Source organism: Dasypus novemcinctus, chromosome 24, assembly GCF_030445035.2.
Source record: "Dasypus novemcinctus isolate mDasNov1 chromosome 24, mDasNov1.1.hap2, whole genome shotgun sequence".
NCBI lineage: Eukaryota > Metazoa > Chordata > Mammalia > Cingulata > Dasypodidae > Dasypus > Dasypus novemcinctus.
Window position 1 is genome coordinate 14182650 of NC_080696.1, and position 20640 is coordinate 14203289.

The 20640-nt window shown below is 38.0% G+C and overlaps 1 protein-coding gene and 1 pseudogene across 4 annotated transcripts in view; one reads left to right on the plus strand and one right to left on the minus strand.

The window, feature by feature from the left end:
• Nucleotides 1–4854, minus strand: part of LOC139437545 (secretion-regulating guanine nucleotide exchange factor pseudogene) — a 69123-nt pseudogene extending 64269 nt beyond the window's left edge.
• MACROD2 (mono-ADP ribosylhydrolase 2) overlaps nucleotides 1–20640 on the plus strand; it is a 2160736-nt gene that overhangs the window by 1741627 nt on the left and 398469 nt on the right. The gene's annotated exons all lie outside the window — the stretch shown is intronic.

Here is a 20640-nt window from a genome sequence, read left to right on the forward strand (position 1 = left end):
CTGTGGCCTCATTATCTATATCACACATTTTAGCAGCTGTTCATATGCAGGAAATGCTTTCTGTTCACAAAATTCAAGAAGCCAAAGAACTCAACTCTTCCTAAATAAGGGCATCCTTTACTACTACTACTAAAATCTGCACAAGTTCATATTACGGAACTGCACGATGTTATATAATGTATCATAAGCAATATTAGTATGGTATATTTGATATATTTAAAAGAGAGATAAATGTTCGCCAGAGCAGTGCTTCTCAAATTTAATTATGTATATGAATCGCATAGGGAACTAGTTAAATACAGATTCATATTCATTAGCTATAGAGTGGTGCTAATGCTGCTGGTCCATGGAATACAATTTGAGTAGCAAGGTCCTAGAGGATGAGTATAAAATATAAGAAAAATTGTAAGGAGATTGAAAAAGAGAAGAAGTGAAGAGAATGATGGCTGTGTTGAATCATAGAATTGGCAGAACATAAATGTTTGAAATCGTGAATCATGCAAATATTTCTTTATTGTGCTCTAGTGCCATTCATTATTTTATGTGTACATTTGTGCTGTACCTCCCCCAGCTTGATTATAGGATCTTTTGGATTGAGGATATGCTTGTCACCCACAGAATTGGAGCATAGTCTCTTGTCTTGAGTGGGAGCTCAATAAATGTACACAGCTTGATGGCTCTTCCTGCTGGTGCTCTGCCAGTCCTTTAATAGTCTCCATCATTACTTCCTGAAGTTTTCTCTTCTCCAAACATTTCTGTTTTCAGTGTAGGACCTCAGAGAACCTTTCTGTTGTTAATAGGAATTTATTTGCTTTGTCTCTTAAAATTTCTCATAGTAAAATAAAACCTTAGTAGGTCTAAATTCCATGAAAATTAAAAATATGATCAAAGTTAATAGACATAGAAAATTAAAGTTCTGATGCCAGGTAAGACTCCAAACCAATTAAATCAGAATCTTTGAGGGTGGGCTCAAGCATTAGTATTTTTAAAGCTCCCCAGGTGATTCCAATATGCAACAAAACTTGAGAACCATTAATTTCATATCCTACTAGATTTTAGCATAAAACGATAATTTTTTACTGTACCCCAAAACTATTTTGCCTTATATAATTTGAAAATACCAATGAAGACCAGGTCAGAGTAAAACACTCATTTTTTTTTAGCTTATAGGATATAATTATATCAATTTATGAATAGGTATTGACAAGCTGGTGGAAATCTTACCATTTTAGACCTATCTAACTTTTCCATAAATGAGTGTAGTTTCATAATCAGACAGAACTCATCAATGTAGATCATACTGTTTTTTACTAAACCTATCAGATTATTTTGCCTTTTTGAAAATACAAAGATTTTTGTATCTTTTATTCAAAGTCATTCTCAATTCTCAATAGGACATCCTTAAATGCCTGCCTCTTAAATGTTAGCATCATGGGAAGCATTTCTGTGTAATTTAGATGTGGTTTAGCTCAAAGGAAAATAATGTCACTTATCTTGCTTACTCAGTCACGAATTACAAAAAGTAGAATAAAGGTAGCAGCCTGGTATGGTTGATAGAACCCTGAACATTAGCAAGAGAATACCTAGCATCTCCTTGAAGCACGGCCACTAACGTAACTAGTTAAGTCACTTAATACCACTAGGTCTCAAATGTTTCATTTGAAAATGAATAGATTAAAGTAGAAGGCATATAAAATTCTTATAGATGGAAAGGGGTAGGGTAAGGAAAAACATTTTTTGAGTACTTCTAGGTCAGGCACTATGTGAATGATTTGTGATTTTAAATATTCTCCAGATCTCTTAAAAATTCAGTGACTCTTTGGGAGAATCTTCAAATGGGCAGACACAAAAATCACTAGATTGTTAAATTAAGTACCTGAAAATCAGATAAAATAAAATAATAAAACATTCATTGTTTTGATTCTGGTTCTCTCATAAACTCTTGGAACCAAAGGAAATTCTACACATCATTGACCTCACCCTCTTTAATTTACAGATGAGAAGACTGAGACCCAAAAAGTTCAAGTGACTTGCTGTTACTGTCACACAAAATGGCACACTCATAGGAGCTGAGAATGTGTCCACTTTAATAGTGTAATCCCTTACTTAAATCAAGAGGTTTCTCATCATCATAACATTTCCTTCTGCATCAAGAGGAAAGCAAGTCAGAATTTCTTAAGCTGGCATCTCAGGAAGGTTTTCATGAGTGGCCCAGGACATGATACATGGGCCCTAAGGCTAGAAACCCAGAATGGGAACCCAAGTGTTCTATCATTAAGACTATCCTACTTGGACGACTGTGTGGATAAATTGTTTTTGTAACTAGGTTCACAAGGCGTGTTGTCACTCCAGGCGAAATGTCACAGTTCATCCACTGCCCTTAGAGTTCTTGACAATAAATTATACCTAATAAATTATAACTATTATCCCTGGTACTATGCTCTCCCTGATGCTGAGGGAAGGAGCTGAGTTTGTAGGGGCTAAAGGAGTCATTCTCAACAGGTGGCCCAGGTATCCATTATCATTTCACCAGGTGAGATATATAAAGTGCTGATAACATGGAGCAAGTTAACTGTGTTAATCATCATACTGTTAGATGCTGAAATATTTATGGTGCTGAAAAAGCTCTCAAAGAGTTTATATTCTAGTGAAGAGAGAAAGATACCAGAACAAGGTTGCAAAAGAGAAGAAAAACAAGATCACATTAGGTATTTATTAGTGTAATGAGGCAGATATGAAGAGATATGTGATAGAGAATGGAGACTGCAGGGTTTGGGTGGTCATGGGACTGTTGTCTCAGGGGTAGCACTTGAATTGCAACTACATGATGACAGGGAAGCAGTGTCACACATATCTGGAGGAAAGGTTTGTCAGGCAGAGCGAGCTACAAGTGCAGTTGTCCTGTGATGGGGATGAGCTCAGCAGCTCTGCAAGAAGAGGAGTTGTGCTACTAGCAGGCATTTGCAATTCCAATTCAATTCATACATTGACTCATTCATTCCTTATTTACTCATCAAAATATGTTTTAGCCTACTGTGTGTGACTCACTCTTCCCAACACAGATCCGTGGCCTCTGTGTAGCTTATGCTTTGGTGGGGGACACAGAGAGTAAGTAATACTCATGATATAAGCAAACTACATAATATTTTAGAAGATAATAGCTGTGATAAAAAGACAGGACAATAAGAAGGACCAGTCACACAGGAATGGTCCTTATCGAGAAGGGAAGATATGAGCCATTACTTGAAGGGTGTGAGGAATTCCCCTTGTAGATATGTGGGAAAGAGTATTCTGGGAGTTGGGACAGAGAAGTTAAAGATGTGTTAGAGAAACAGCAAGGAAGCCAGTGGGACTGAAGCAGAATGAGTGAGGACATACAATCGGGGTCCAGATCACAGATGATAATGCAAGGACACTGCCTTTTCCTCTGAGAGAAACTAATAGGGATGACAGGGTTCTCCACAGTCATTCTAAGATTAGCTAGGCATAGTAACCAAGGACTTTCATCTCAGGAAATGGGAACACCCTTAAATGGAGTCCCACTACGAAGTCCAGGTTGTTGGTCCTGTGGATGGTGGGGAAGGGAAATTGTCTTCATCATGCCTTCTATTTAAGAAGGAAATAGCATCACTTCTTTGGAAAAATCTTTATTTTTATTTACTTTTTAATCTAGGAGCCTTCTTGACTTTCTATAAAGACAATAACAAACTATTTCCTGAAATTAAAATATAAACACATGCACAAAGCCATATAAAGAACAAAGTACCTGAAGCAGTCCATAAAACTTTAAATTTCAGTAGAGTACTAATTCAATCAGGAAAACTTTATCTACAGCATTTTTTCCTGTCACCGTTAAGCATATTATATGGTCTCTAAGAACTCTAAATAGCTGCATGCAAAAGGGAAGTTACACTCTCCTTTATTTCTAACAGATGTGGGCATCAAATGTTTATGGGTGTGAAAAAAAGTCTTTCCATTAAAGAAAACCCTGTCAAGTAGCAGAATTTTCTTTCATTATGTTGTTTTATGCACTAAACATTTCTTTTGAAATCACTGAGGCCACATCAATATTAAAGAAGCACTGTAGTATTCTTATAACACATGTTTGTCTGTGACTGCTGTTTTTGGCAGAATTTGTCCCAGAGTGATCTTCGGGGTAGTGGTTTCTAAACAGCTGCCAGTCTTGCTCTTCCAGAGAACTCAAGGAACAGGGATACATTGGTCCACAGAGATCACTTTGGGGGCTCTAGCTCTTGCAAACACCCAAAGTTTTCTTTTTCTGAAAGTTATTTTATTCATCTTTGCCACTTCCCTCCTTTCTAGAAATAGTATGAAATTGTACTGAGAATAAGGAGGAAACGTAGTTCATTCATAATTTATTGTTTCAATACTGAATATTAACATCACCTGTTATTTATGTTTCCTAACCGTTTGTCCCTTCATCGTATATTCTCCATATATACCAAGAGTATTGAGAACGTATAACTGGTAAATATTCTTCCAAGTGAGAATGTATGTGTAGGAAGCATGGGGTTAGGTGAATGAAAGTTTATTTTCTCATTGAGCTTTTATTTTATATTTCAGAGTAGAGGACACTGGATGACATGCTTCTGATCAGTTAAGAAGGGGAGAAGGGAAAATAACTGCTGCCAGTCTTTTTCTTGGGTTATGTTGATTGCTAAAATTAAACAAAGGAAAATAAGGCAAGCACTGTGTGTAGCTGAAGGGCTCTGAACATTTTATGTGGATGCACTTCTCAGTATGTTGAGAACCACGTCTCTTCTCTGCAGACCCACCCGCCCTTACCCGGGTGTTAGCCATTTTCGTTGCTCCCTGCTTGGCGCTGATCGTCATCTGGCATTTCCAGGGAGAAAGAGCCTGCATTTGCTCTGAGCTCCTCGCTGGGTTTAATGATAGCCTGCATGTTCCGTCTTAACTGTAGCGGTGCCTCAGGCCAGGGAAACCCAGTGTGCCTTTCCACTCTATTTTGCTTTTGTGTTTTGATTCTAGAGGGGGAAAAAATGTCGATATCAGAATATTTGTTCTTGGATGCTGGTATACACTGCATTCCTACCAGCGTGTACTTTGAATCCACTTCTGGCAACTGGCTTGACTCAGACTCTTTTAGTGTATAATAGCATCTGTTTTTGAGGTTTCTTGAGTGAAAACCATGAAGGTTCCCCTTTTTCTGAATCCCTGAATATTACTGATTGAGAGAATAAATGTGACTGGGTAGGCATCAGACAACATTTCCTAAATACTCATAGCATTTTTCTCCTGGGGCTCCCTGGGTTTCAAGCATTTGATTTGGATTTTCCCACCCCTACTCCTTTTCCTGAAATATATTACTAAAAAACGGTTGTTTTTCTTCAGTGATGCTTGGTTATTCTCTTTGGGAAAGGAAGCAAACTAAGTACATTATTCCCTGAGAATGCTCCAGCCCAGTTCTTCCAACACTTGTGTTTGTTGAAGGGTCTACAAATGTTACTTCTAACACTTGGGTTTGTTTAAGAGCATGTAACAGAAATCTTCAAACTTTTTCTGTAAAAGCCAAAAGCATAAATATTTTAAGTTTTTAGGACCATATAGTCTCTGTCACAGCTACTCAACTCTTGCCCTTGTAGCGTGAAAGCAGCCTTAGACAGTCTGTAAATAAGAGATCATGGCTGTGTTCCAATACAACTTCATTCACAAAAACAGATGTGGCTAGATTTGACCCACAGGCCATAGTTTGCTTCACACCTGGTATGGAAGATAATTCTTGGAGCTTTAGGCATAGGTGATTTCTGTCTGCTCTCAGTTCATTAAGTTGATTAAGTTGATGATGTCAAGGGTCCGAGCAGCACCCCTACCTCCAATGCTTCCTGCTGATCTAATTATCCCTCTTATTTCCTAATCCATTTGCTCTAATCCATCAGAAACAGAGTATTCAAGAGCCAGGATAACTTAAAAATAAGGGATCTAGCAGCCCAAACATTTTCTACCAATGACTTTATTTTGTCATCCAAGCTTGTAAGGGCTGTTCTCATTTGGCTTCCAGTCCTTGTCTCCATTACCAGCTCCTCCTATCACAGTTCTGGCAAGGCAAGATCATACAATCTCTTAACAGCAGGGCAGCAGCATCATAGCTTCATCAGTGTTCTAGTCTTTGACAATGTGGAACTCTTCCAATATGCCTTAGCCCAGCTCAGTCATGAGATAATTAATTTCCTCTAAGAAGAAAACAGACCTGAAGAGGTTAAGGGATTTTAACAGAATTCAGCATCAAATATGGCAGCAATACTGGATCCCACATCCAGATGTTTTGACTCTAAATCCTGGGATCTTTTTATCACGAATGATTTGTCTCAGTCCTGAGTCACTGAGGTTCTAGCTCCAACCACTCCTATTTTGTATCTTTTCTCAGATAGATTATTAACATAATGAGAGGCCAGGAACTGTTTCATGGAGAGAGAAGAAAAACTACAGAAAACTATCCAGGCTCAGGATGTTTAGAAATAAATGGTGCCCTCCACCAGCCAGTGGCAGTGGGGGAAGCATTTTGGATCAAGAATTTTCAGAGGAGAAGTTTAGAGTCAGCCATTTCCCTCAGGTTAAGGAAGACCAGTACTCTCCAGGGATGCTGCCATCAGCTCTGGTTACCAGTGTTCTTGTAACATGGCTGAATCTTTGTATTTTATGAGATTGCAGTGTCTGGTTAGGTTAAGGGTAGGTTACAAGAGACTAAAGCTTGAGGCAAGATGACCTTACATGGAAATGTGAGGAGACACAGAAGTAAATGGCATAATTGAAAACTCAGTCTATGAAATCCAAAAGACCAGGAAGGAAGGCTACAGGTGATCATAAGTTTAAAAAGGTCAAAGCTGATGATGATGTTGGGTTAGGGAGCCAAGAGCCAAGTGCTAGTAAGCTCGCACATACGCACAAATGAGTAGAAATGGAGCAAGAGGTGATGGTGGTGGCTTCAATTAAACAACCAGCCCAACAGACAAAAACAGTTCGCCTAAGGCAGCTGCTCGCTTAGCTCTTTGGTAAGGGGCCAAACATGGGAGAATGCTTGAATAATTCTGTAAGGATCCTCTATTCTTCCTTCAGCTGTTGTCTCAAAGAGAGAAAGTCATTGGAAATGGAATTCTTTGCTCCACTAAGGAGTCCTTGACTTCCACCACTTACCCTTCTGTACACAATGGTCTTAAATCCTCTGCTGAAGGACATTTAACCACTTTCTGCCAACAGCTACTTTTTTATATCTGAAGTAGAAAGGGATTTGAATAAAAAGAATAAGTAGCCAAAAGCCAAAGATGCTTAGGAAAGCAGGCTCAGTGTCTTTCTTGTTAAGAAGACAAATCAGGGGTAAAGGAAAAAAAAGAACAAATAAACAGCCTGGATAATTTCTAAACAAGACAGAATGTTTAGGCTTGAATATGTTCTTAAGACAACACCCATAATGAACCACTTACTCTGAATCAAATGGCAATGTATTCCTGTGAAAATCTCATTAAAATGCCTAGAGCAGAACCCCAGCATCTTTGTACAAATACATGCCTTATACTTTCATCTTTACTAATAAGTATGCATATATGAATGCCAGTGTGTATATGATATAGGTATGTGTATATCCATGCATGTATAAAATATACTGATATTGCATACACTAAAAATGTTTAATTTACAACTATATCTTATTAAAACTCTAAATAATTTTTAACTGAATCCTCATGAATTTTAAAGAGATCAAGAAGTCTTTGGATGAACTGGAGTCACACCCTACTCAGTGATGTATTGGAATTGGAATTATATGTATATTACTACATTGTTAACAGAGAATGCCAGTTAAGGTGTTACTTAAGAAGTGTTGCCAATGGAAACGATCCAGGTGTCCATTGACAGATGAATGGATAAACAAAATGTATATGCACTCAATGGAATATTATTGAGCCATAAAATGGAATGAAATTCAGATACATGCTATACCATAAATGAACCTTGAAAACAAAAGCTAAGGGAAATAATCATATACAAAAGGGCAATCAATATTGTATGATTCCATGTATACAAAATATCTGGAATATGCAAATAGAGATAGAAAGTAGATTAAAGGTTACCAGAGGCTGGGGAAGAGGAATATAGATTTTCTGTTTAATGGGTAAAGAGTTTGTTTTGGGTGATGAAAATGTTTTCATAATGAAAGGTGATAGTAGTACAACATGGTGAAAGTAATTAACATGACTAAAAAGTACATCAAAAAATGGTAAAAATGGCCAATTTTTTGTTACAATCATTTTACCACACACACACAAAAAAAGAAGCGATGTGAAGAGGTTAGAGATTTCTATTGAGACTTAGTTTTTGTTTATTTCTTTGTGGATGTTAATTTTTATGAATAAAATATATCCAATTATTTTATAGCAAACAGAAAATCAAATCCATTTGGGATTTTTTTTTTTATTTTGGGAGGTGATTTTAAAATATTAGGGGACTATTCTATAGAGCACTGCTCAAGAATGTGATATCCTGCTATCTTTAAGCCATGTGGGCAAATGTGTATGTCAAGGCTCAGCTCTTTGCCACAGAGAACGGTTATTTTCCTTGGTCAGCTGTGGCAATTCTAAGCTTCCTTTGGGAGATTTTTCCCCTTTTATTCTTGCCTAAATTAAAAGTGTAAAATTACTGTAAAAGATGAATTAACAGAGACTTAAAAATAATAAAATGTACATCATATGATTTTTATATATATCCGTTTTTGTAAATGTATAAGAATTTGAATCAAGACCCCATCTCTCCTAAATTTTCAGTCATTTAGGAATGTCTTTTCCTGTCTTTGAGATAAGGTTTGTTAGTAAATCAAACAATATTGCAGTTTTCATGTTGCATAGATTTTATTAGCCTAATACCACTCTCTTAGCATGTCATCTAGAAGCACTTTGCTATTTTTATATAGTATATCTTAAATAATGTTGATTGTTAGGACAGGTATCATTTATTGAGAGCTTATTCTAATTCCAGGTCCCAAGCTAAGTGCTTTATAGTTTTGCTGTTATTGATCATTTAATCTTCGCAAATAATCTTAGGTCATTTTATTATCCCCATTTCATAGATAAAAAGATTACAGGTTATTTTGCTGACACATTCAAGTTCACCATGCATCCAGTAATAAACAATTTCATTAAGATTATGTAAACGTAATTTTAATACTCCAAACAGTATATTGTCATTTTCACTCCAAATTATGGAAAGTGTTATGGCATTTTACATTTTAATAGGTCAGGAGGAAAATAAAACTATTATTTATTTTTATTCATTACAGATACTGTAAAAGAGAAGTCCACTGATTCTTCTTTTTTTGTCTTTATTTTTTTTAATGTTACATTAAAAAAAATGAGGTCCCCATATATCCCCCACCCCCCTCACCCCACTTGTCCCATAACAACAACCTCCTCCATCATCATGGAACATTCATTGTACTTCGTGAATACATCTCTGAGCACTGCTGCACCACATGGCCAATGGTCCACATTATAGTTTACACTCTCCCCCAGTCCACCAAGTGGGCCATGGGAGGACATACAATGTCCAGTAACTGTCCCTGCAGGACCCAGGACAACTCCAAGTCTTGAAAAATGCCCCCACATCACATCTCTTCTTCCTACTCCCTAACCTCAGCAGCTACTGTGGCCACTTTCTCCACATCAATGCTACATTTACTTCCATTACTAACCACAATAGTTTCAGAACAGAATATCAGTAAGTCCACTCTAATCCATACTCTATTCCTCCATTCAGTGGGCCCTGGGATGGCTACATCCACTCCACCTCTCTATCGAGAGGGTACTTAGATTCCACTTGAATGATGGATGCAATTCTCCTGCTTTCAGTTGTAGGCACTCTGGGCTCCCTGGTGTGGTGGTTGACCTTCTTCACCTCCCTGTTAGCTGGCTGGGGTAAGTCCAAAAAACCAGAGGGTAGGAGTTACAAGTCTGTTGAGGCTCAGGGCCTGGCCATCACATGGACAGTCCAGAGATTCAGGTCTCCTGAGTATACAGTAAACCCCAGCACCAACCACAGGTCCAGTAAAAGAAACAGGAGAGGTTTGTGAACAAAGATCACATCTGAGTCCAACTCCATCACACTCAGGAGCACAAACTTCAAAGTAGGGCCAACTGACATGGCACTGAACTCCATCTGCCATGACTATAGAACCTGTGGGTCTCTGTAGCCCTCAGAAGAACCAATACCTGGGGTTGTATCTACTTTAGCTGTCTCTGGAACTCTGCTGAGGTGTGCGTAAGGGCAACCCCTCTGATGACCTCCTGCCTCTTTTTTGGAGATGCATAGCCATATAAACTCATTTGTCCTTCCCATTTCCCCCTTTTATTCAGGTCAAAAAGCGTTTTTAACTCCTGATATTACATGTAGGCTGAGATATTCTCCTGATCTGAGTTGACCCTTTTATTCAAGGTCATTTTCTAGTTACATCATCAGCTGGTACATGGTAGTAATCCCTTGGCACCAGGGAGACTCATCCCCGGGAGTCATGTCCCACGCTGGGGGGAAGGCAGTGCATTTATTTACATGCTGAGTTTGGTTTTGAGACTGGCCACATTTGAGCAAAATGGAGGCTCTCAGGAGATAACTCTTAGGCACCCTGCAGCTGTAGACCTAGTTCTTATTTCTGGCACACAGGCTCACAAGTATAGTCATTAGTATCAAGGGCTCATTGTTGGACTATCCTTCTTTTTTGGTCTTTGCCGTTGCACTTGGGGGATTGTTGCTATTCCATTAGTGAATGTGATAGAGCTCCCCTGTCTCTCTCTTAACAGACCAAGAGAGTGACTATCATTTAAAAAATACATGAAAATTTCTCCAAAATTCTGCTCAATAAATGTGTTTTGATCATTTATTTTGCCATTGATAGCCTTCTTTTCCAAACTGTTATAGAATCTCTTCTATGGGTATTTATATTCAATAGTAGATGTCTCATTCTCCAGATGCATGACTTTTAAGCCAGTTATAACTCTTAAAAAATGGTAACTTTGAGATATGTATTTACATATTTATTACAATTAAATGTTCCAGACCCATCCCTATTTTCTGCAGAGTTGCTTGGTAAGGCACTGACTTTAAACCAGCTGGGGAGCCACTGGAGACTATTATAAAGGGTTAATACTTCTCAGGTCAGCAGGGAGCATTGCCTTCTATACTCAGGACACTGAGATTTAAGTTCCACAGCTTTATACTTCACAACCAATTCTATTTACAGGGCTTTAAAAAGCTTGCTCTTTTTTTTTTGTCAAGTCACCTTATTTTTTTCTCTTATCACAAGACAACTCTACTCTCTACTTTTAACATATAACAAAAGGAGCAGAGAAGAATAAAAACTATCATTGTAAACCCTGAACAGGTTTTCTTTTCTGAACACCACTTTTTCAGACATTGTCCTTTATAATGCTTTATAGCAAGCCCTTCCTGAAAAGAACTTGGGGATTTGGGAAGAAACTTTGCATGATTAGAAAAGGATAGGAATTGAAGATACTGAAAGATGTAAAAGGAAATAAAAATACAGAGACAGGAAAAGAACAGCAAGTCTCTGTTGGCCACAATGTTATTTTCCATGACCTGTTCTCACAGACTTCTTCCTGTGAACATTTATTTCCTTGCTTCCTTGAATCCCAGTCTGTTATTAAAAGGGCATTAATATATTCAGCTGTGAACAAAAACATGCTGGTAAGACCATCTCTTGTCCATAACTTACTTATGTACTAAGTGTATCATCTGAAATAATTACAGTAGTTTTAATTTATCCCTTTTAAAAATTCTTTTTTAAAAAGAAGCTTTAGATTACATAAATGTTACATGGGAAATATAAGGGGGTTAACATATACCCTATTCCCACCTCTCCCACACTTTCCTCCATTAACATCTTTCATTAGTGCGGTACATTTGTTACAATTGATGAACACATATTGAAGCATTGCTACTAACCATGGTCTATAGTTTATATTATGGTTTACATTTGCACCACACAATTTTATAGGTTTCGATAAAATGTTTAATGGCCTGTATCTGTCATTGCAATGTCATGCAGGACAATTACAGTGTCCCCAAAATGCCCCGTGTTATACTTATTCTTATCCTACCGAAGTATCAGAGTTAGACTCATTTATAATTTTCCTACACATGGTTCCTATGTCCCTTTATTTGAACCTGTAAATAGCACTATACACATTAAATATGTGTCTGAGAGACTTAAATCTTCCAGCTGTTCATATGCTGGTTAAGCCTTGAATCTCAGCGGCGTTGCAGCCAACACCTACTCTCCAGTTCATCAGACTCACTCAGGCCAATTAATTTATCCCTTTAGATTTAGGAGGAATAAGCAAAAAAAAAAAAAAAAAAAGAATCTCATTTCTTCCCCAGAGCAATTAGAACTAATAGTTGGAGTTGTAATTTTTTACTTCATCTTAAACCTAGTCAATTTAGTTTCTTTTTCTCCTAAATGAAAAAATAAGCTGAGCCCAGCAAGGAAAAGCAAAATTGGGTCACTAATTAAATATTAGACATCTTCTGCCTCATAGAATTGAGGGCTAATTGAGTGAAGAGAAATAAAACCTTACACTGTTATTCGTGGCAGTGTGTGTGTAAAAGGTGCAGGATGAAGCCTGTGTGTTCACGGCCGGATTGGAGTTGGTATTAACGCAACCCTAAAATGGATGGAGCTAAGTGATTAGAAAGTATAAAACATTAAATAGATTGTGTGGGAAGTTTTGCCACCAGATGTCTAAGTTCTTCTATATGGGTTATGAAAACTTTAGTCAGCAACTGCCAAGACTGCAATAACTCAATCAACTCAATTCTGACTCTTCCTACTAGGAATTAATTGGGAAGGCTCCACAGTTTAAGGCAAACTTCTACAAGCCTACTCTGTAATCACAAGTTTGGGTGCCCAGATCAACCACACCTCTGACCAACTGGCTACCAATTTGCCGTTTTCCACGACCTCTTCAGGTTTGATAATCCACTGGAATGACTCACAGAACTCACTGAGTGCCCTCTACTTAATGACTGTAGTTTTATCATAGTAAAAGAAAAAACACAAAGAAGCAGCCAAAAGAAGAGACGTATAGGGCAGAGTGTGGGATAGTCTCAGTTGCAAGCTCATGTCACTCTCCTGAAAGAGTGATGTATTTTCTCAAACATGGAAGCTCTTCTGGCTTCGAATGTCCTGAGTTTATATGGGGTCTCCATGTGTGAGCATGATTGATGCAATCAATGCCCATGGCTTAGCCCAGTCTGCACCAGGCCCTCCTCTCCCAGAGGTTAGAGGTGCACTGATATCACCTGGTCAAAGCCCAGCCCCCTAATCACCTCCTGGGTCTCTCTGGTGTGGTCAGCCCCACCCTACGGCTGTGGGTGTGACTGACCCAACCCTGTAACTGCAAGGTGTAGTCTTTGGCCCACCGTGTAGAACAAAAGAATTAGAAATTTCCTATCTCAGGAAATTCCAAAGATTCTGAGATTGCTTCCCCAGGATCAAGGAGGACAAAGACCAGTCACATTTTTCATTATACCACATTTTCAAATATGTGTAGCTGTCGCTATCCTGTGGATTAAAGAGCAAAGTAGATGTGAGCTCTGATTCAGACCCCTAAGAGGGTTAGTGACAAGAGTGGGCAACAGTGCATGAAAAATGAGGCCTGAGAATTGACTGCTGACTTTGGGATCGTGGAGGATGCTGATGACAGCTGTATTAGCAGAGTCATTGGGGATGGAAGCCTGATTTGAGTGGCTTCAAAAGAGATTGGGAGGAAGGGAAGTGGAAACAGCAAGTGCAGGCAACTCTGTCAAGTTCTCCTCCAAAGGGGTATAGAAAAACGTGGTGATAGCTGGTAGGAGTGGGGTCAGCAGGAGAGTTTGGACAGGGTGAGGATGGTGACAGGAAAAAAGATGACTTTGACACTGTTGGCTGGGAAGTCTCCCATTACATTATTATGACTGTTTTTATTTTGTTGATAAGGTGGTGAGGAATTTATTCTTTAATCTCATTTTCACCTTGATCCCATTCTGGGACTCATCTATAACACATCACTGGGGTTCAGGGAGCCCTAGTTCCCTTCCTTGCAGCCCCGATGGGCCATGATCCTACCATACCATTTGTATCCCCTCCACCCCAAAATGAAAAGAATCAAAGCTGCTGCTGGTGAAGCACACTGTCCAGGTGCAATGACACCATCTCCCCTGGCCTGCAAGTGGATAAAGGAAAGTAGCATCTCACAAGGCTGGAAGTAGGGAGGGGCAGCAGGGTGCACATCAAGGCACATGCCCCAGGGAATGTCAGCTGTCTTTCCATCACATCTCCAGACTCTTCTGCCCTCACCCCATTCCTAGGAATGTTAGGAATCCCCCCAAACTCTGAGACCCTCTCCCCTCCCACAAACCTCCACTCCCTAGCCACCCACCCCCCATGTGCACCATCACTGGCTCCTGCCTATAGATCAATACCATTATAGTATGTTGTAAGTGGGTATTGCATTTCTTGCATTACGCTGCATTTTTTACATACAGGCACTGTTAAGGGCATGGGAATCTTCTGATCTTAAGATTTGTTCCAAGAGCTGTGACCTTCCAGCTAATTAGAAATGGCTTCTCTGCTTACCAAGTCCTGTGCTCATGAGGGGCAGCTTTGTTTTAAGTCTCACAGAGGCACCTTAGGTCATCTTCAGGCTGGGTGATGCACAGCAAGGCTTCCTCCTCAAAGCTGGCTCTCAGGCTCCAGCGTCCAGAGAGAGGATAGAAGAAGTGTCCCTTTCAACTGTCCTTCCAGGAGTCCATGGATATTCCAGAACCAGGAATCTACCATCTTAGATCCATGACTTATACAGGGGAAATTATGTCCCCAAATAATATGGCAGGATAATAGTAAATGTACTAAGATCATGCATGAGGGACACTGAAATCTTTCCTTCCATTTTCCACATGACCTTGGAGAAAATTCTTGGTTATCTGTTGACTCAGTGGCCTGGCTTTGGATTCAAAGATAGTGGTATTAGCCTCCAGAAATATTTTCAGAGGCACTTTGCACATTAAAGATTCTAATTATCCTTCTTCAAGCCATCATCACTGCTGATTTTTAAACAGCTTTATAATCCTAACTGGACTGATTTTTTTTTCAAAGCAGTCCTTCAAATTATCCTTTTGCAGAGATGAATCTTTCCCCCAAGTGTTTAATTCTGCACACACAAAGAGCAGTACTGCTGCTTATTCATGACTACTGAACAAAAACTGTATTTATTTCATGTTCAGACTATAAATACCAGAAATTTATGGATGATGGTTTCTTAAGAATAACACTGTAGGCTCTGAACTGACTACCACTTCTATTACAAGGGATTTTTGAACAAGCTTTGAGGCAGAGGCTCCTGGAAAAGAATTTATGCACTTTGCTGACTGTAAAGAGGTGAAATATTCGATATTTAGCTTTTCTCAATACACCATGATAGTTAAGTTGAACTATGGAATGTTTTCCTCTTTGCTGTCTATAAAGTAAGCAGTCATTGGGGTCTTCTATTTGATGAATAGCTATAATATATTTTTGTTAATTAAGGAAAGTCCATCCAATTATATCTAGCACAGAGTCCTCTGTAAGCCAGTTTTGAGCCTCAAAAGTGAAAATCACTAATTTTAACCAAGTGTCAGTGAAATAGACCAGTTAATAAATTCAAAAACAATCACCAAAAAATAAATGTTCGTTTGCTTTGAAATTCATGAAATGATTTCTTTGCCAGTTGGAAAAACATGTCAATGCATTTTGCCAAATTTCACTTCTTAAATTATTCACATTTTTAAAAGTTCCCCCCTCCACACACACACACACACACTTGTTTTAGTTTGGTAAAGGCTTCTGAAATACAATATACCAGAAACTGATTGGCTTTTAATGGGGATTTATTAATTTAAAGGTTTACAGTTCTGAGGCCATGACAGTGTCCACATCAAGGTATCATCAGAAGATGCTTTTTTCCTGAGCTGCAGCTGTGGGTGATCATGCACATTGCAGGCTCCACTTGTCTCTCCCCTCTCCTCCAGAACTTCTGGATTCAGTGGCTTCCTCTTGGTCTCTGTGTTCTGGTGATTTCAGCTTCTGGGTTCTCTGTCTTTGCATCTTTTTTCTGTATCTTAGGCTCTTTATTCCTCCATTTATAAAGGACTCCAGTAGGAGGATTAAGACTCACCCTGGATCAAGTAATCTAATCAAAGGCCCTTAACTGAGGTAATTTATTTAAAAGGTCCCACCTGCAATAAGTACACACAGGAATGGATTACCTTTAACAACAGGATTTTCTAGGGTCCACAAAATCTTCATCACTCCTTTCATTAATCACACTACATCACTCCTTTCATTAATCACAAGCTGTGCTGAGAGTTTTAACTGATAGAACCAACCAACCAGTACACCTTTGAATTTGACTCACTGGCTGATTAAAAATATATCAATGCTAAAAATACAACTCAATCAAAAAATGAGCAAAGGACTTGAATGTACATTTTTAGAAGTAAATGCACAAATGACCAACAAGCACATGTTAAGATCCTCAACATCATTAGTCATTAGAAAATGCAGATTAAAACTTTGGTGAAGTACCACATCATATCAACTAGAATGGTTCTAGAGAAAAAAAAATTGGAAAACAAGTGTTGGTGAGTTAGCTGAGAAATTGGACTCTTGTATATTGCTGGTGGGAATGTAAAATGGTGCAGCCACTGTGGAAAATAGTTTGACAATTTATTAGTCAGAGTTCTCTAGGGGAACAGAACCAACAGGAGGTATCTGTAAATATTATGAGATATTATAAAATTGTCTCTTGCCTGTGGAAATGAATGATTCCAAATTCTATAGGGCACGCAGCAAGCTGGGAACTCTGATGAAGCTTTCCAATGAATTCTCCAGGATAAGTAGTCTGGCTAAATTAGAGAAGGAAATTCTCTCTTCTGACTGCTGAAATAATCACTTCTTTTAAGGCCTTCATTGCTGAAGACAATCTTCTTAGTTGATTGTAGACTTAATAAGCCACAGATAAAATCAACTTACTGATGATTTAAGTCCACAAAATGCCTTCACAGTTACAGTAAGGCCAGTGCTTGCTTGACCAAACAACTGGGTACCATTACCTGGTCAAGTTGACATAGGAACCTAACTATCACAGGTGATTCTCCAAAAAAGTTAAATATAGATTTGTCATATGATGCAGCAATTCTACTTCTAAGTATATATCAAAATAAAATAATAATTCTTGAACATGAATTTTCATAGCAGCCAAAAGGTATAAGCAAACTCAAATGCCCATCAAGGGATAAATGGGTAAATAAATTGTGATATATCCATAAAATGAAATATTATTAAAAGAAACGAAGGTTCTGATACATGCCATAATGTGAATGAACCTCAAAAACATTGTGGTATACAGAAGGCCACCTAATACATAATTTCATTTATACCATTTATATTAAAGTAGAATAGTAGTTGCTTAGGGCTGTAGAAGGGGATGGAAAGGGTTGGAAAGTGATAACTAAATGGTATGTTACTCCTTGGTGGAAATATTCTAAGATTAACTATGGCAATGACTGCATACATTTATTAATATACTAAAAATATTAAATTATACCTCTTAAATGAATGAATTGTATAGTGTATGAAGCATATCTCAGTAAAGCTCTTTAAAAAATCAGTCAGTTGCAATAAATCTACTTTGGTTTGTGGTTGCAGTGCCCCCTTTTGTTTGATAATTCCTCAATCTTGAATTTGGGATGATATCTGTTCTACTTCAGAATGAGAGGGCTTAGATTTTATATATATATTCATATATAGAGATGGAAGGAACTGTTTTGCTTGCAGTTGTAGACACTCTTTGTTATTTGGGATGGGACTTAAAATCGAAGAACTTGTAATACTGATAGAAAGATAGTGGTTACCAGAGGTTCTGAGGAGAGGAGGAGGGAAGAATAGGTGGAACACAGGGCATTTTTAGGGCACTGGAATTGTTCTGGGTGATACAGCAATGACAGATACAGGCCAATTTACCTTTGTCAAAATCTATAAAAGTATAAATCATAATGTAAAATATAGACCTTGGTTAGTAGCAGTGCTTCAATATTGGTTCATCAATTGTAACAAATGTACCACATTAATGTAAGGTGTTAAAGTGTTATTAACAGAGGAAAATGTGTGTGTTTGGGGGGAACTATTATATGAGAATCTTCTATACTTTCTTTTTCTTTTCTTTATTTTCTTTTAAATGTTACATTAAAAAAATATGAGGTTCCCATATATCTTCTATACTTTCAATGTAACTTTTCTATAATCTAAAACTTCTCTAAAATAAAGTTTAAAAATTAATGCATTGTTAGAAATGTACTTTAGGTTTTGATTAGAGTTCTGTTCATGGATTTGTTGTCCAAGTCCTGGTCAGCTGAGACAACAGTTTTGCTCTAGGGTCACCCTTGACTGTGGGCACGAGTCTCCCCTGAGACTTCCCATTTGTTATGTTTTTGTTTCTCAAAGGGTTATAAAGGAATAATTACATCATCATACAAAGCCATGATTTCTTTTAACTTCCCTAAATGTAAACATAATTAAGTGTTTTTCTTGGTAGGGTGAACACAACAGTCAAAGCCATCCCGGTTGGATGATTTCATTGTTTCCTTCCTAAGATTGGCTATGTTGAAATTGTTGATTCCCTTTCTTAATGCTGAGTCTCTCACTGAACTTTGGTCAGATGCTAAGGGGAAAATAAAGCAGTTCCAAAATCCAAACAATGTTTTTAAAACCTCAAAATCCATATATAGAAACTTCTGGCTAATCTATGTTATGGCTTATAACATATGTGTGCCAGCAGAGTCCTCTGTAGACACTTCAGTCTGCTTGCTGTGGCATATTACCATCCTCCAGTATGCATTCCTTGTGTTGCATTGGAGATTCACTTTCAAGGTCGCATTTCAGTGGGCTGATGTGCATGTCTGCCATCTTGCAGCATAGGGCCATGTATCAGTCAGGGTTCTCTAGGGAAAGAATCGACAAGAGATATCTGTCAATAGTAAGAGATTTTATCAGTCTCTCACGTGACCATGGAGATGCACAAGTCCAGTTTCTGCAGACAGGCTGCAACCAGGGGCTCCGATGAAAGTCTAGTGAAGGTCCTTGATGAGTTTCTGGGAGATGTTGGCTGTCCAAAGACGAGCTGGGAATTTCTCCCTGAATGTTGGAATCACTTTCCGTTTTAAGACATTCAACTGACTGGATAAAGCAACACTCATTGCTGATGGCAATCTCCCTGATCGATGTAATTGTAATCAACTATCTATGCAGTAAATTCACTGGCGACTAAAGTCCATAAATGCCCTTCTATTACAATGAGCCTAGTGCTTGCCTGAATAAACAACTGGGCACAATTACCTGGCCAAGTTGACACATTAGCCTAACCATCACAGGCCACATACAAGAAAGCTTTTTCCTCAGGAACAATGGGCTTGTCAGTCATGGAACTCTTAGAATGATATAATAATCATTTCACAAAAGTTGTAGGTTTATATCCTAAAAGGACAATTTCCCTGATTTCTGAGCATTTTTAAAACTGTGATTTTACTCTTCATCCTGCTTTGGGCTCTGTTGTTTTAAAATAAATGGAATTTTAGTATAAATGAATATATACTTATCACTAGAACTTTAGACAGTTCATAAAACACAGAAAAATAGAACACAACACCATTAATTCCTCCATCTACACTGTTCTACTATTAACATTTTAAGGTGTTTTTTTTAGGTTTTTGTCTTTTCTATGCTAATGTAATTAATAAATATTTTTTATCATAAAATGACAACATTTTCATAATATAGGTTAGGGAAATGTTTGATTTTCTGATCTATCTCCTCACAGTGTGTGTATGATTTGTGTGATATGTCCCACAAACCATACCTACATAATAGTGCATAAAATACATATGAACAATTTAAAGGATAATGATAAATACTCCCTGTAATCATCACCCTTGTCAAGAATAATCATCACCCTTGCCAACAACTCAGAAGGCCCTGACTGTATTCTCTCTTTCTCCCCTAAAGGTAACCATTCTCCGGACTTTTGCAATAATAACATCCTACTTATGCATCCCTAAATTTATAGCTTATTTTTCTTGTTCTTGAACCTTATATAAGTGAAATCATAATTTGTGCTTTATTTCAAAAATTATTCTGCTCAAAACCCTATTTGTGATATTCAGGTTGGTGTGCATAGTTGTAGTGAACTTATCTTTCCTGTTGTTTTTATCTTTCTATTGTCTGAATTTGCCATAGTTAATACAATTCATCTTGCTCAACCAGTATTCTGGATAATTCCAGTTTAGGACTCATACTTGCAGTGGTGATGTGGATGGTTTTGGATATGCCTTTAGTGGATTGCATGTAAAATTTTCTATAGGGTGGATACTGAAGAGTGGAATTGCTGGGGCACGAACATTCATCTTTAGCTTTCCTAGATGATGCCAAGTGTTTTCCAAAGAGGATGTGCCAATTTACCCTTTGAACTGCAGTTCCACACCTTCACCAACATTGTTGTTATCATACTTTAGAGATATTTTGGGAATCTAATT